Raw genomic sequence first — 16,765 nt, 5'->3', positions numbered from 1 at the left:
GACATCAAGCGAAAGGTCGGACTTCGGGAGCACAAGAATCCGTAAGGATTAACTACGGAGATAAATCCTACGAAATCCTACGAAGGTGGCCAACTTTCTTCAATCGAGATACTACAATAATAGGTTTTCCGGCTGGATTTGTTGGCCACGACATCCACTTTACCGGTTATTGAGAGACCAATATTATAGTTCTTGGAAAATGCTCCAACCATCATATCTGCCTGAGATTCAGATCTGGTTGGTGTCAGGATATTCCAGACTCATCGAGTGTAGAAAGGAAAATGAAGGTTTGTAACACAAATCGACGAGACGGCATTGCGAGATTCTCGGGGGAATGAACTATGGTAGTAAGCTCCAAAACATGAGCCGGTTTTGGTACAAACCTGTGAACATTCTGTCCCAGACAAGCATGACCACATAGTAGTCTTATAATAAAGCACTACCGAGTCTAGATGGGGAACCATCATCGAGGATATCGAAGTCCTTGCGTAAGTCTAGCTCTTAAGAAGAAACTTCTTCTCCTTGAACAAATCAATCAGTGGCTTGGTGTGCTAGGGATACGTATAGAATGTAGATGATCAGTTTATCAGACCATAGAATACTTCGCACATGCATGACTGACTTGGGATGATTCCAGAGGAAGCAAAAACAAACTTTCTCGAATTCACGGCAGCAACTTACATCAGATGCACATGAATTAGAGGAAGTCACATCTTTCAACCGGACATATGCTTCATGATCGGGACATGAGGGCCATGCTTATAAGGTTTCCAACACTAGTGTAATGTTCAACGTGAATCATGGGGGAGACAAAATGCTGCTGATGGGCTTAACATCAACTCATCGGAATCTCCATATCACTGGACTTCCACCACTATGTGAACAATGTGATAGTATTGGTCAGACCAAAGATATTATGGTGTATGCTCGAGGGACAACCGCAAGTAAGACAACATTACAAACATCGTTGGTTCTGATTTGATTTGACGATAGCCCACACTCAAATCAAGGTTTGGACAAGATAATAGATTCAACAGCTGATCACGGGGATCGGTCGATGAAGATATCATCTTTCTTCAACACACACACACACAAGGATATCCCTTAGTGATGAGCTAAATCGGACAAGTTTTCATCTTCCAACTCTCCAAGTTGTTTAGCTTAACCAACTAGCTCAGGGTATCCAACATAGATTCTTGGAGAATGGGTGGTTTGGAGGAAAACCAACATGATCACGAACTCAACATAGCGGTCAGATGACAACCAGGTAATACTTCCGAGAAGATAATCGGAACATCACGAACCACTGATATGATACTAAGATCGAGATCAATCTTGCTTTTCAGAGCAAGACGATATGATCAATAGAGCAAGGGTTTGGCAAAATCCTAACTCGTTGATCGAAGAGTGCACCAGGAAATAAGGACTAGGTAGCACGATCAATCTTAGGATGGTGATTTAACTACCAGCACACTAAGAATGAAAGTATTGTCCATTAACTACCAAGCAACGGAGTTTCTAGGAATATTGCTTTCACACATCACGGTTCACTTGTCGGCATTCCGGTTATAATAACACGGAACTGAGGAATGAACAATGATGGAAAGAAGCATTACTACGTCAAGAATTCATAAGAGGTGGTGCAATTCTCATGACAGTCCTGACATAAAAGGGGTAATACTCCAGGGTAGAACAGAGCAAAAGCTGGATGGCATTTGATCTGTAGAACACAACTACTTTGACCCAATCCTGGATATGGATGAGGTACTGGAGTTTGTTTCTCCTAGTCATTCTGAAATAGAATGGCTCGACGGACCACGAGAAAAATAAGCATCGATAACACGAATGCACAACTAAAGAGGGACAACTCAAAGAAACATATAACTTTCTGAGTTGTGGATGCATAGATTAGTACGTCGAGCATAGCTCAACATTTCTTCCGGACAACCCATGCAGAATGGTAGGACTGGCAGATTCACAATGAAGAATGGAGAACTCATCAAGAGCACTCTGGTTGTGATCTTATGGTTCAAAGAACTTCTGCCATAGGCGGTTCATAGTATTTGGAAGAAGGAAATACCAAGGACCTCGCGGACTAATGCAAAGGTTACTAATATCCTAAAGGAACTAGCAACACTATCAACATGAGGTAAGTAGGGTGAATCTCGGGTTCAAAACCCAGTAGTAGAATACCTACTAACTAAATGGCATCACGGGATGCTTTTGAGAAGAATGGCCAGAATCACACACTGGGGATACAAAACATGGCTAGACCACTAGGTGACTCCCTAAAACACCTAGGGTCATAGTAATAGCTCCAGCATATAAGTCGAGGCAATAGAGTACCTCAACTGACCGGTTAGTGTGATTAATCTGGCCCAAATGGACATCAGGAACAGGAGGAAGGGGTTTGCAAATGCATCAGACTATTTAGAAACCTGGAATGACTCGGACATCATAACGGCTGTAAATGCTCAAAAAGAGTTGAGACAACCTACAAAAATGGTGGCATAGCCACTCAACAACAATATCAAGGTTCCGAGATCAACTGACAACATACGAAGGTAGTAGGAACGGAAATGAGGCTTGAAACTATCAATTCTATAAGTCTATGGATTAGTAACACGTCATCCTGATAGATAGATGAGAAGGCCTAGTTCTTAATCCCCGTAGAAGAGAAGAGGATGACTCAGATCAGAAGGGCATAAGATATAAGGAGTAAAAAGAGCCTTACGTTTCCTTCCACAATCAATTCCCATACAAAACTAAAGCATTTCTAGACACGACTTCGACCAGTTTGACTTGGTAATCCTACAGGCAGTCAGGCTCTGATAACAACACTGTCAGGACCCCGATTCCAAGTCACATCGATCTAGCCGGTAACACCTCATATCACTTTGCGGCCTCACGCACGGTATTCCCACGGGTGTCGCCTTACCATGGCCCGGGACCGTTTGCGCCTTTTGGCTCACGTGTATGATAATGTCGCTAGCATCCATATGACAGAGAACCCGGGCCGACATGGCTAGTCGTGAACCCAAAGCGGCACTAACCTATGGGGACAGGCATACATGAATCACATCGAGCATGTCGGTCAGCAGTGTGTGAATCCGGGCTGTAGCACTGGGCTAACAGGACTCCGGGAACCCGGGCTGTAGCAGGCTAGGCAGGACTCCGGATGTCACCGCGTGACATTTCCCCGAAGGGACAGACACAGGAACGAAGTGAAACACATACCGGCTAGTCAAGTGATCTGAGCAGTAGTGCTGGGCTAGCAGGACTCCGGTGAACAGGGCTGTAGCGGACTACTATGGCTCAAGGAAGCACCGGACTACATTTCCCCATAAGAGAGGCTGCCAAGGATAAACAACTAGATTGTGAGATCCCACACATACCAAGCATTTCAATCATACACACAATATGCTCGATATGTGTAAATACAACATGGCATCACAACATAACTCTACGACTCAAAGTATTTATTCATCAGGCTCCGAGGAGCGAGATATTATAAACATGGGTCTTATGATCCAACACACAGAGCATACAAGCAACAAGCACATGCGGAAGCTTAACTCGTCTGAGTACAGACAACTACAAATGAAGAAGGCTGAGAAGCCTGACTATCTACCAGATCCTGCCAAGGGCACAAGATCGTAGCTGAGGTATCAAGCTAAACGTCGAAGTCCACGCGGAACTACTAGCGAGACTTAAGTCTCTCTCTACAAAACATAAATTAAGCAAACATGAGTACAAAGGTACTCAGCAAGACTTACATCAGAACTAGCTACATATGCATCGGTATCAACAAGGGGGGGGGGTGGTGGAGTTTAACTACAGCAAGCCAGCTTTGACTCAGTGGCTAACCAGAACTACGACTGCAAGCAACTCTTTTGAGGTGGCGCACACGAGTCCACAGATTCACCATTCAATACACCACTATGGATCCGCTCCCGTCTCCCTACGAGAAGGCCATCCATAGCACTCACACTTATCTTGCGAGTTTTAGAGTATCCACTTTCACTTGTCTATGAACTATTATAGGCAACCCAGAAGTCCATTACCGCAGACACGGCTATTCGAATAGATGATGTTAACCCTGTAGGGGTGTACTTCTTCACACACGCTCTCACCACTTACCGCTGTTTACACGACATGTACTCGGCAACCTTCAAGCAGAAGCCCAACGAGGGTGTCGGCCACGGCCTAGCTAAGCACTCAAGTCTCTAGTCCAGGTTTATCGCCTATCCAGGTTCCATCCGCAGGGAGTACGGCCAAGGTTTCCACATACGGCCCCGAACGATGTGAACAGGGTCCCGAGACGCCAAACGGGCGCCCGGCATACCCGACCACGGTGTATCTACCGCAACATAGCCCAGCCCTAGGGTCAGCGCTACGCACGGCCGCCAACACATAACCTACAAACACCAGAAACTAGTTGCAACTCCTGGACAGAGTACTAGGGTGATTAAGAAGCCAAGAGGGTCAATTAAGGATCCCAATGAGTGGTAGTAGCTGTTCATGGATCACAGACACAGAACTCAGTTCCTGAGGACGGCTGCAATGAGACAACCCACCATGTACTCCTACATGGCCTCTCACCGCTACCTTTACGAAATCGTGTTCACACACTTAGCTCACACACAGTAGGACATGTTCATCACTGTTCCAATTCACCCCCGATGAATCAGACCTGACTCAACTCTAAGCAGTAGCAGGCATGACAAACTAGCATGAATGAGTAGGCACATCAGGGCTCAAACAACTCCTACTCATGCTAGTGGGTTTTATCTATTTACTTTGGCAATGACAGGTCATGCAGAGGATAAGGGCTCAACTACCGCAGCAAGTAACAGTTGAATCATTGTTGTCATAATGCAGTAAAAGAGAGCAGGAGCGAGTGGGCTTGTATCGGAATGAACAAGGGGGTTGTGCTTGCCTGACACTTCTGAAGATATCATTGGGTCTTCATCAGTGTCAATGATCACAGCGTCGGTACAACGTCTATCGAGAGGGGACAACCACCGGCAATAGAGAAGGAACACAATCAATGTAATGCACAACATGATGCATGATAATGACATGGAAATATGTTGTTGATTGAGCTAATGCAACTAGCAACACAATTAAATGAAGTTGGTTTGAATACAAGATTCAAATTCCAACTCCATATATGATTATTTAAATGCCCTTTATTGGATTTGCCCTAACAGTGGCCTTAAGTTGTTTTAACATGCATGAAAATGGCACAGATGGATTCCTTGAATTTTTCTGATAATTTTTCATATATAATTTATTTCATTTGGAGTTACGATTGAATTTCTATGATTTTTAGAAGTTTTGGGCATTTTCTAGAATGAAATAAATCATTTCTAATTTATTTAAAATCCAGAAAGCATTACTGCATCAGCCTGACGTCATAATGATGTTAGCAGGTCAACAAGGGCTGGTCCGGGTCAAACCTGACCAGTGGGACCCACTGGTCAGTGACTCAGTCCACTAACTGAGTTAGTTAGTGTTAAACTAGTCCTAACCAGGCTGTTAGCAGGGCGGGGCCCGCATGTCAGTGTCTAGTTTAGTTAACTAAATTAGTTAGCTCTAATTAATCTTGAGTTAACTAATTAGGGGCTTGGGCCCACATGTCACTGACTCAGGGGAGTCAAACCCCAGTCAAACAGGGGTCAAACCCTGCCGGCGTTGAGTCGCCGGCGAGGCTGAGACGACGGAGGGGCTCGGATTTTGCCCTCCGGCGACCAAATTAGCGGCCGAGACCACCGGTGCGAAGCCCAGGCTCTCGCGCATCCAATGGAACACGCAGGAGACCGTGGGATGGCCGGAGGCGACGACGGCGTCAAGGTCAGCGGCGGCCGGAGCACGGGCTCGACGGATTCGTCGCTACGGTGCATCAGCGAGCAAATGGAGAGGCTGGGCAGCACTGGCTAGACACGGGGAGCACTAAGAGCAGCACGGTGAGGCCAGGGGAGCACGGAAGCTATGCGTGCAGCAGCAATGGCGGACGGCGGCTCCGGTGCTCGTGGGGAACGGCACTACGGCATGGGGGCGAGCTTGCTGAATTAGGGGAGAAGGTCAGTGGCTCACAGCGATGACGAGGGGACGCTCGGCGAGGTCAGGGTCGGTCCGGAGCCGACGAATTTGACGGAGATGGCCGGCGGTCCAGAGGTTGAAGAAGGCATCGATGGTGGCGCTTCGAGGCGTCCGACGTCGCGTGAGTCGACGGAGAGGACGAGGTAGACGAGGCAGAGCTTCTGGACTCGGGTGGAGGGTGAGGAGGTGGCTCTGGGCATGGTGCCAGCAAACGGTGCGGCAGTTGCTCTCAGGTGAGCTCGGGGAAGGGCTAGAGGCGAGGGGGAGAGCAGAGAGTGAGGGGAGAGGCAGAGCTGATCGAGGGGGAGGGGTCGCGTGGCAGCGTCCAGGGCGAGGGGGAGCAGCTGCATGGCTAGCAGGAGGTGGCCGCGGCACGGCTGTGCGCGCGCCACGCACAACGCTAGTAGGCGCGAGGAAGACGACGGCGAGGGGCTGGGCTGGGCCTAGCAGGCCGGCTGTCTACTGGGCCGCTAGTGGGCTGCTAGGTAAGTTGCATAGGTAACCTCTCTCTCTCCTTTGTTAATGTTTTTCTATTCTTGTTATTTTGTTTTGATTTAGTTCAAAGACCAAACCATTTTCAAAATTCATGAAAATAATTGTGTGAACTAAATGGACTTCTCCAAAGCTACACAACAATTTTCAGAATTATTGAACTTATATTTATTATATAATAAATATAGATCCAATTCAAATAGTTATTGAATTAATTTCAAATGCCCAAAATAAATATTTCTGAAACTCCAAAAATATTGGTTTGAATTTTACCCCTTGCCAATATTTTTACAGAATAACAGGAACATTTCCTTGGACTCATTTGAAAAGATTTTTAATGTTGATTATTTCTGAAGTGATTTCAGAGGGTTTCAACAAACCTCAATTCAACTTTCAGAAATTTTAGACATGATGCATGAGTGCAGATGCAACTATTTCACTCAGGTACTCTAGGGTTGTGACAACTCACCCCCACTAAACAGGAATCTCGTCCCGAGATTCAAGACGTGAGGTAAGAAGACAGAGGGAACACCAATAAAGAATCTTCACGATCCGATTGCCCTTCTCGAAGATGTTGATTCATTGCATCATGTCGATCTTGACATCCTCGCTTTTGAGATCTTCATACACGCGATGACAACGGAAAGAAACTCAACTAGGATTGATCTTCTCGAAGATCGAGCTAAACAATATCAACTTGCGGAATGAGATGTTGAAACATCTCGAGTTGAGACACAAAACACATCGAGAGGGATGGAGTGAAACACATGACAAAGGTTCACTAGATAGGCAACAATTCCACACCTAAGAAGGTGGTGAACGGTTGTCAATGTAGTGAGGAGTTGAGTTGCCATGATACCATAACGAGACATCTTAAGAAAGGTGACTCGCAGAAGTATTCCCTTAAGTGGCAAAAAGAATTACTTTTGATACAAAGATCATTGAAATTCTTTATACCACCCTAAGGCAATCACAAATGATTGTGTGAACGAATTCGAATGAATGGCATACCCATGCCAGAATGGATGATGTGGACTACCTTGTTGAAGACAACGCAATGGATGACTTTTTATTATCACCGGAAATGGATGGGACCCATGACAGGACCACTGTTGAAGATGATCCTGGATAGCAACTGCTGAGAAGGGTAGTCCGTAGTAGGAGGACACAATGGAGGTGCAAGCTGGGAACAAAATGCAAATGCCGGGAATGATTCTAGTAACTGAGGAGGAACCCAAAAGTAGAGAGATATTCCACTGTTTGAAAGGTTATGGCATAACTGAAGAAACTGAGAACGGATCCCAGTTAATGCCAACGATAAATCCTAGTGCTTAAGCGTGCTCTCAAGAACTTGAACATTTCCGTATCAATCAAGGTTTTACCAATATCCGTGTCAAGGATCCTGGCAACACAACATACCACCATGATGAATGGTGATGGATGATGCCGATGCAAAGGAAGATAACACTTTCTCAGATTTCACCTTAGCGAGGCCAAGGAAACAAAATCTGGATAATCGACCGAGAGACATTTAGCACTCCGCTTCTAATGTTCTCCTTGATGTGCTAGGATAACTCATTTATTGACATGGTTTGGTATCTAGGACATCAAGCGAAAGGTCGGACTTCGGGAGCACAAGAATCCGTAAGGATTAACTACGGAGATAAATCCTACGAAATCCTCATGGGAAGGTGGCCAACTTTCTTCAATCGAGATACTACAATAATAGGTCTTCCGGCTGGATGTGTTGGCCACGACATCCACTTTACCGGTTATCGAGAGACCAATATTATAGTTCTTGGAAAATGCTCCAACCATCATATCTGCCTGAGATTCAGATCTGGTTGGTGTCAGGATATTCCAGACTCATCGAGTCTAGAAAGGAAAATGAAGGTTTGTAACACAAATCGACGAGACGGCGTTGCAAGATTCTCGGGGGAATGAACTACGGTAGTAAGCTCCAAAACATGAGCCCGTTTTGGTACAAACCTGTGAACATGCTATCCCAGACAAGCATGACCACATAGTAGTCTTATAATAAAACACTACCGAGTCTAGATGGGGAACCATCATCGAGGATATCGAAGTCCTTGCGTAAGTCTAGCTCTTAAGAAGAAACTTCTTATCCTTGAACAAATCAATAAGTGGCTTGGTGTGCTAGGGATACGTATAGAATGTCGATGATCAGTCTATCAGACCATAGAATACTTCGCACATGCATGACTGACTTGGGATGATTCCAGAGGAAGCAAAAACAAACTTTCTCGAATTCACGGCGGCAACTTACATCAGATGCACATGAATTAGAGGAAGTCACATCTTTCAACCGGACATATGCTTCATGATCGGGACATGAGGGCCATGCTTATAAGGTTTCCAACACTAGTGTAATGTTCAACGTGAATCATGGGGGAGACAAAATGCTGCTGATGGGCTTAACATCAACTCATCGGAATCTCCATATCACTGGACTTCCACCACTATGTGAACAATGTGATAGTATTGGTCAGACCAAAGATATTATGGTGTATGCTCGAGGGACAACCGCAAGTAAGACAACATTACAAACATCGTTGGTTCTGATTTGATTTGACGATAGCCCACACTCAAATCAAGGTTTGGACAAGATAATAGATTCAACAGCTGATCACGGGGATCGGTCGATGAAGATATCATCTTTCTTCAACACACACACACACACAAGGATATCCCTTAGTGATGAGCTAAATCGGACAAGTTTTCATCTTCCAACTCTCCAAGTTGTTGTTTAGCTTAACCAACTAGCTCAGGGTATCCAACATAGATTCTTGGAGAATGGGTGGTTTGGAGGAAAACCAACATGATCACGAACTCAACATAGCGGTCAGATGACAACCAGGTAATACTTCCGAGAAGATAATCGGAACATCACGAACCACTGATATGACACTAAGCTCGAGATCAATCTTGCTTTTCAGAGCAAGACGATATGATCAATAGAGCAAGGGTTTGGCAAAATCCTAACTCGTTGATCGAAGAGTGCACCAGGAAATAAGGACTAGGTAGCACGATCAATCTTAGGATGGTGATTTAATTACCAGCACACTAAGAATGAAAGTATTGTCCATTAACTACCAAGCAACGGAGTTGCTAGGAATATTGCTTTCACACATCACGGTTCACTTGTCGGCATTCCGGTTATAATAACATGGAACTGAGGAATGAACAATGATGGCAAGAAGCATTACTGCGTCAAGAATTCATAAGAGGTGGTGCAATTCTCATGACAGTCCTGACATAAAAGGGGTAATACTCCAGGGTAGAACAGAGCAAAAGCTGGATGGCATTTGATCTGCAGAACACAACTACTTTGACCCAATCCTGGATATGGATGAGGTACTGGAGTTTGTTTCTCCTAGTCATTCTGAAATAGAATGGCTCGACGGACCACGAGAAAAATAAGCATCGATAACACGAATGCACAACTAAAGAGGGACAACTCAAAGAAACATATAACTTTCTGAGTTGTGGATGCATAGATTAGTACGTCGAGCATAGCTCAACATTTCTTCCGGACAACCCATGCAGAATGGTAGGACTGGAAGATTCACAATGAAGAATGGAGAACTCATCAAGAGCACTCTGGTTGTGATCTTATGGTTCAAAGAACTTCTGCCATAGGCGGTTCATAGTATTTGGAAGAAGGATATACCACAGACCTCGAGGACTAATGCAAAGGTTACTAATATCCTAAAGGAACTAGCAACACTATCAACATGAGGTAAGTAGGGTGAATCTCGGGTTCAAAACCCAGTAGTAGAATACCTACTAACTAAATGGCATCACGGGATGCTTTTGAGAATAATGGCCAGAATCACACACTAGGGATACAAAACATGGCTAGACCACTAGGTGACTCCCTAAAACACCTAGGGTCATAGTAATAGCTCCAGCATATATGTTGAGGCAATAGAGTACCTCAAATGACCGGTTAGTGTGATTAATCTGGCCCAAATGGACATCAGGAACAGGAGGAAGGGATTTGCAAATGCATCAGACTATTTAGAAACCTGGAATGACTCGGACATCATAACTGCTGTAAATGCTCAAAAAGAGTTGAGACAACCTGCAAAATGGTGGCATAGCCACTCAACAACAATATCAAGGTTCCGAGATCAACTGACAACATACGAAGGTAGTAGGAACGGAACTGAGGCTTGAAACTATCAATTCTATAAGTCTATGGATTAGTAACACGTCATCCTGATAGATAGATGAGAAGGCCTAGTTCTTAATCCCCGTAGAAGAGAAGAGGATGACTCAGATTAGAAGGGCATAAGATATAAGGAGTAAAAAGAGCCTTACATTTCCTTCCACAATCAATTCCCTTACATAACTAAAGCATTTCTGGACACGACTTTGACTAGTTTGACTTGGTAATCCTACAGGCAGTCAGGCTCTGATACCAACACTGTCAGGACCCCGATTCCAAGTCACATCGATCTAGCCGGTAACACCTCATATCACTTTGCGGCCTCACGCACGGTATTCCCACGGGTGTCGCCTTACCATGGCCCGGGACCGTTTGTGCCTTTTGGCTCACGTATATGATAATGTCGCTAGCATCCATATGACAAAGAACCCGGGCCGACATGGCTAGTCGTGAACCCAAAGCGGCACTAACCTATGGGGACAGGCATACATGAATCACATCGAGCATGTCGGTCAGCAGCGTGTGAATCTGGGCTGTAGCACTGGGCTAACAGGACTCCGGGAACCCGGGCTGTAGCAGGCTAGGCAGGACTCCTGATGTCACCGCGTGACATTTCCCCGAAGGGACAGACACAGGAACGAAGTGAAACACATGCCGGCCAGTCAAGTGATCTGAGCAGTAGTGCTGGGCTAGCAGGACTCCGGTGAACCAGGCTGTAGCGGACTACTATGGCTCAAGGAAGCACCGGACTACATTTCCCCATAAGAGAGGCTGCCAAGGATAAACAACTAGATTGTCGGATCCGACACATACCAAGCATTTCAATCATACACACAATATGCTCGATATGTGTAAATACAACATGGCATCACAACATAACTCTACGACTCAAAGTATTTATTCATTAGGCTCCGAGGAGCGAGATATTACAAACATGGGTCTTATGACCCAATACACAGAGCATACAAGCAACAAGCACATGCGGAAGCTTAACTTGTCTGAGTACAAACAACTACAAATGAAGAAGGCTGAGAAGCCTGACTATCTACCAGATCCTGCCAAGGGCACAAGATCATAGCTGAGGTATCAAGCTAAACGTCGAAGTCCACGCGGGACTACTAGCGAGACTGAAGTCTCTCTCTGCAAAACATAAATTAAGCAAACGTGAGTACAAAGGTACTCAGCAAGACTTACATCAGAACTAGCTACATATGCATCGGTATCAACAAGGGGGGGGGGTGGTGGAGTTTAACTGTAGCAAACCAGCTTTGACTCAGTGGCTAACCAGAACTATGACTGCAAGCAACTCTTTTGAGGTGGCGCACACGAGTCCACAGATTCACCATTCAATACACCACTATGGATCCGCTCCCGTCTCCCTACGAGAAGGCCATCCATAGCACTCACACTTATCTTGCGAGTTTTAGAGTATCCACTTTCACTTGTCAATGAACTATTATAGGCAACCCAGAAGTCCATTACCGCGGACACGGCTATTCGAATAGATGATGTTAACCCTGCAGGGGTGTACTTCTTCACACACGCTCTCACCACTTACCGCCGTTTACACGACATTTACTCGGCAACCTTCAAGCGGAAGCCCAAGAGGGTGTCGGCCACGGCCTACCTAAACACTCAAGTCTCTAGTCCAGGTTTATCGCCTATCCAGGTTCCATCCACAGGGATTCCGGCCGAGGTTTCCACATACGGCCCCGAACGATGTGAACAAGGTCCCGAGACGCCAAACGGGCGCCCGGCATACCCGGCCACGGTGTATCTACCGCAACGTAGCCCACCCCTAGGGTCAGCGCTACGCACGGCCGCCAACACATAACCTACAAACACCAGAAACTAGTTGCAACTCCTGGACAGAGTACTAGGGTGATTAAGAAGCCGAGAGGGTCAATTAAGGATCCCAATGAGTGGTAGTAGCTGTTCATGGATCATAGACACAGAACTCAGTTCCTGAGGATGGCTGCAATGAGACAACCCACCATGTACTCCTACATGGCCTCTCACCGCTACCTTTACCAAATCGTGTTCACACACTTAGCTCACACACAGTAGGACATGTTCATCACTGTTCCAATTCACCCCCGATGAATCAGACCTGACTCAACTCTAAGCAGTAGCAGGCCTGACAAACAAGCATGAATGAGTAGGCACATCAGGGCTCAAACAACTCCTACTCATGCTAGTGGGTTTTATCTATTTACTTTGGCAATGACAGGTCATGCAGAGGATAAGGGCTCAACTACCGCAGCAAGTAACAATTGAATCATTGTTGTCCTAATGCAGTAAAAGAGAGCAGGAGCGAGAGAGTGGGCTTGTATCGGAATGAACAAGGGGGTTGTGCTTGCCTGACACTTCTGAAGATATCATTGGGTCTTCATCAGTGTCAATGATCACAGCGTCGGTACAACGTCTATCGAGAGGGGACAACCACCGGCAATAGAGAAGGAACACAATCAATGCAATGCACAACATGATGCATGATAATGACATGGAAATATGTTGTTGATTGAGCTAATGCAACTAGCAACACAATTAAATGAAGTTGGTTTGAATACAAGATTCAAATTCCAACTCCATATATGATTATTTAAATGCCCTTTATTGGATTTGCGCTAAACAGTGGCCTTAAGTTGTTTTAACATGCATGAAAATGGCACAGATGGATTCCTTGAATTTTTCTGATAATTTTTCATATATAATTTATTTCATTTGGAGTTACGGTTGAATTTCTATGATTTTTAGAAGTTTTGGGCATTTTCTGGAATTAAATAAATCATTTCTAATTTATTTAAAATCCAGAAGGCATTACTGCATCAGCCTGACATCAGAATGATGTCAGAAGGTGAACAGGGGCTGGTCCGGGTCAAACCTGACCAGTGGGACCCACTGGTCAGTGACTCAGTCCACTAACTGAGTTAGTTAGTGTTAAACTAATCCTAACTAGGCTGTTAGCAGGGCGGGGCCCGCATGTCAGTGTCTAGTTTAGTTAACTAAATTAGTTAGCTCTAATTAATCTTGAGTTAACTAATTAGGGGCTTGGGCCCACATGTCACTGACTCAGGGAGTCAAACCCTGCCGGCGTTGAGTCGCCGGCGAGGCCGAGACGGCGGAGGGGCTCGGATTTTGCCCTCCGGCGACCAAATTAGCGCTCGACACCACCGGTGCGAAGCCCAGGCTCTCGCACATCCAATGGAACACGCAGGAGACCGTGGGATGGCCGGAGGCGACGACGGCGTCAAGGTCAGCGGCGGCCGGAGCACGGGCTCGACGGATTTGTCGCTACGGTCATCAGTGAGCAAATGGAGAGGCTGGGCAGCACCGGCTAGACACGGGGAGAACTAAGAGCAGCACGGTGAGGCCAGGGGAGCATGGAGGCTATGCGTGCAGCAGCAATGGCGGACGGCGGCTCCGGTGCTCGTGGGGAACGGTGCTACGGCATGGGGGCGAGCTTGCTGAATTAGGGGAGAAGGTCAGTGGCTCACAGCGATGACGAGGGGACGCTCGGCGAGGTCAGGGACGGTCCGGAGCCGACGAATTTGACGGAGATGGCCGGCGGTCCCGAGGTTGAAGAAGGCATCGATGGCGGCGCTTCGAGGTGTCCGGCGTCGCGTGAGTCGACGGAGAGGACGAGGTAGACGAGGCAGAGCTTCTGGACTCGGGTGGAGGGCAAGGAGGTGGCTTTGGGCATGGTGGCAGCGAACGGCGGCGGCCGTTGCTCTCAGGTGAGCTCGGGGAAGGGCTAGAAGCGAGGGGGAGAGCAGAGAGTGAGGGGAGATGCAGAGGGGATCGAGGGGGAGGGGTCGCGTGGCAGCGTCCAGGGCGAGGGGGAGCAGCTGCATGGCTAGCAGGAGGTGGCCGCGGCACGGCTGTGCGCGTGCCACGCACAACGCCAGTAGGCGCGAGGAAGACGACGCGCGAGGGGCTGGGCTGGGCCTAGCAGGCCTGCTGTCTACTGGGCCGCTAGTGGGCTGCTAGGTAAGTTGCACAGGTAACCTCTCTCTCTCCTTTGTTAATGTTTTTCTATTCTTGTTATTTTGTTTTGATTTAGTTCAAAGACCAAACCATTTTCAAAATTCATGAAAATAATTGTGTGAACTAAATGGACTTCTCCAAAGCTACACAACAATTTTCAGAATTATTGAACTTATATTTATTATATAATAAATATAGATCCAATTCAAATAGTTATTGAATTAATTTCAAATGCCCAAAATAAATATTTCTGAAACTCCAAAAATATTGGTTTGAATTTTACCCCTTGCCAATATTTTTACAGAATAACAGGAACATTTCCTTGGACTCATTTGAAAAGATTTTTAATGTTGATTATTTCTGAAGTGATTTTAGAGGGTTTCAACAAACCTCAATTCAACTTTCAAATTTTTTAGACATGATGCATGAGTGCAGATGCAACTATTTCACTCAGGTACTCTAGGGCTGTGACACATACCACCGTAGAGAGAATAATATTTCCACAAATCTTAATCTGCTGACACGCTTTGGCAACATGACATCAGGACATGGCTCGGTGATTATTCGAACCGTTTTTATTCAACCAGCTCCACACATAACGCGAGGCGGTTTCTTGACACGTCTTGTCAAAGCAGAGATCCCGTTCCCCTAATTACGGGATTCTCATCAATACGGTCGTGGGTAACCCAACCGTGCCTAGGACTCCTAGATTTTGGGTAAGTCCCAAACGGCCATGATACGTCCATTTTGCATCATGCTTTTATATCGATATTTATCGCTTTATGGACTGTTATTTCACTTTATGTCACAATACTTATGGCTATTCTCTCTTATTTTACAAGGTTTACATAAGGAGGGAGAATGCCGGCAGCTGGAATTCTGGTCTGGAAAAGGAGCAAATATTAGAGACCTATTCTGCGCAACTCCAAAAGTCCTGAAACTCCACGGAATGTCTTAAAAGAAATAAAGAAAAATCCACGCCAAAGATGAAGGCCAGGGGGCCCACACCCTTCTCACGAGGGTGGGGGGCGCCCCCCTAGGGCGCGCCCCCTACCTCGTGGGCCCCCTGGTGGCTCTCCGATGCCCATCTTCTCCTATATGAGGTCTTTCAATGAGAAAAAAATAGGAAGGAACTTTTCGGGACGAAACTCCGCCGCCACGAGGCGGAACCTTGGCGGATCCAATCTAGAGCTCCGGCAGAGCTGTTCTGTCGGGGATACTTCCCTCCGGGAGGGGGAAATCATCACCATCGTCATCACTAACGCTCCTCTCATCTGGAGAGGGCAATCTCCATCAACATCTTCACCAGCACCATCTTATCTCCAAACCCTAGTTCATCTCTTGTATCCAATTCTTGTCTCAAAGTCCGGGATTGGTGCTAGTAGGTTGCTAGTAGTGTTGATTACTCCTAGTAGTTGATTCTAGTTGGTTTAATTGGTGGAAGATCATATGTTCAGATCCTATATGCATATTATTACCCCTCTGATTATGAACATGAATATGCTTTGTGAGTAATTACGTTCGTTCCTGAGGACAAGGGAGAAGTCTTGCTATGAGTAGTCATGTGAATTTGGTATTCGTTTGATATTTTGATAAGATGTATGTTGTCTAGCCTCTAGTGGTGTTATGTGAACATCGACTACATAACACTTCACCATTATTTGGGCCTAGAGGAAGGCATTGGGAAGTAATAAGTAGATGATGGGTTGCTAGAGTGACAGAAGCTTAAACCCTAGTTTATGCGTTGCTTCGTAAGGGGCTGATTGGGATCCATATGTTTCATGCTATGGTTAGGTTTACCTTAATACTTTTGTTGTAGTTGCGGATGCTTGCAATAGAGGTTAATCATAAGTGGGATGGTTGTTCAAGTAAGAACAGCGCGCAAGCACCGGTCCACCCACATATCAAATTATAAAAGTATCGAACGCGAATCATATGAACGTGATGAAAACTAGCTTGACGATATTCCCATGTGTCCTCGGGAGCGCT

Source organism: Triticum urartu, chromosome 1A (genome assembly GCF_056163025.1).
Source record: "Triticum urartu cultivar PI428250 chromosome 1A, HENAU_Tu73, whole genome shotgun sequence".
Taxonomy (NCBI): Eukaryota; Viridiplantae; Streptophyta; class Magnoliopsida; order Poales; family Poaceae; genus Triticum; species Triticum urartu.
Note: the sequence above shows the minus strand (reverse complement) of the source record.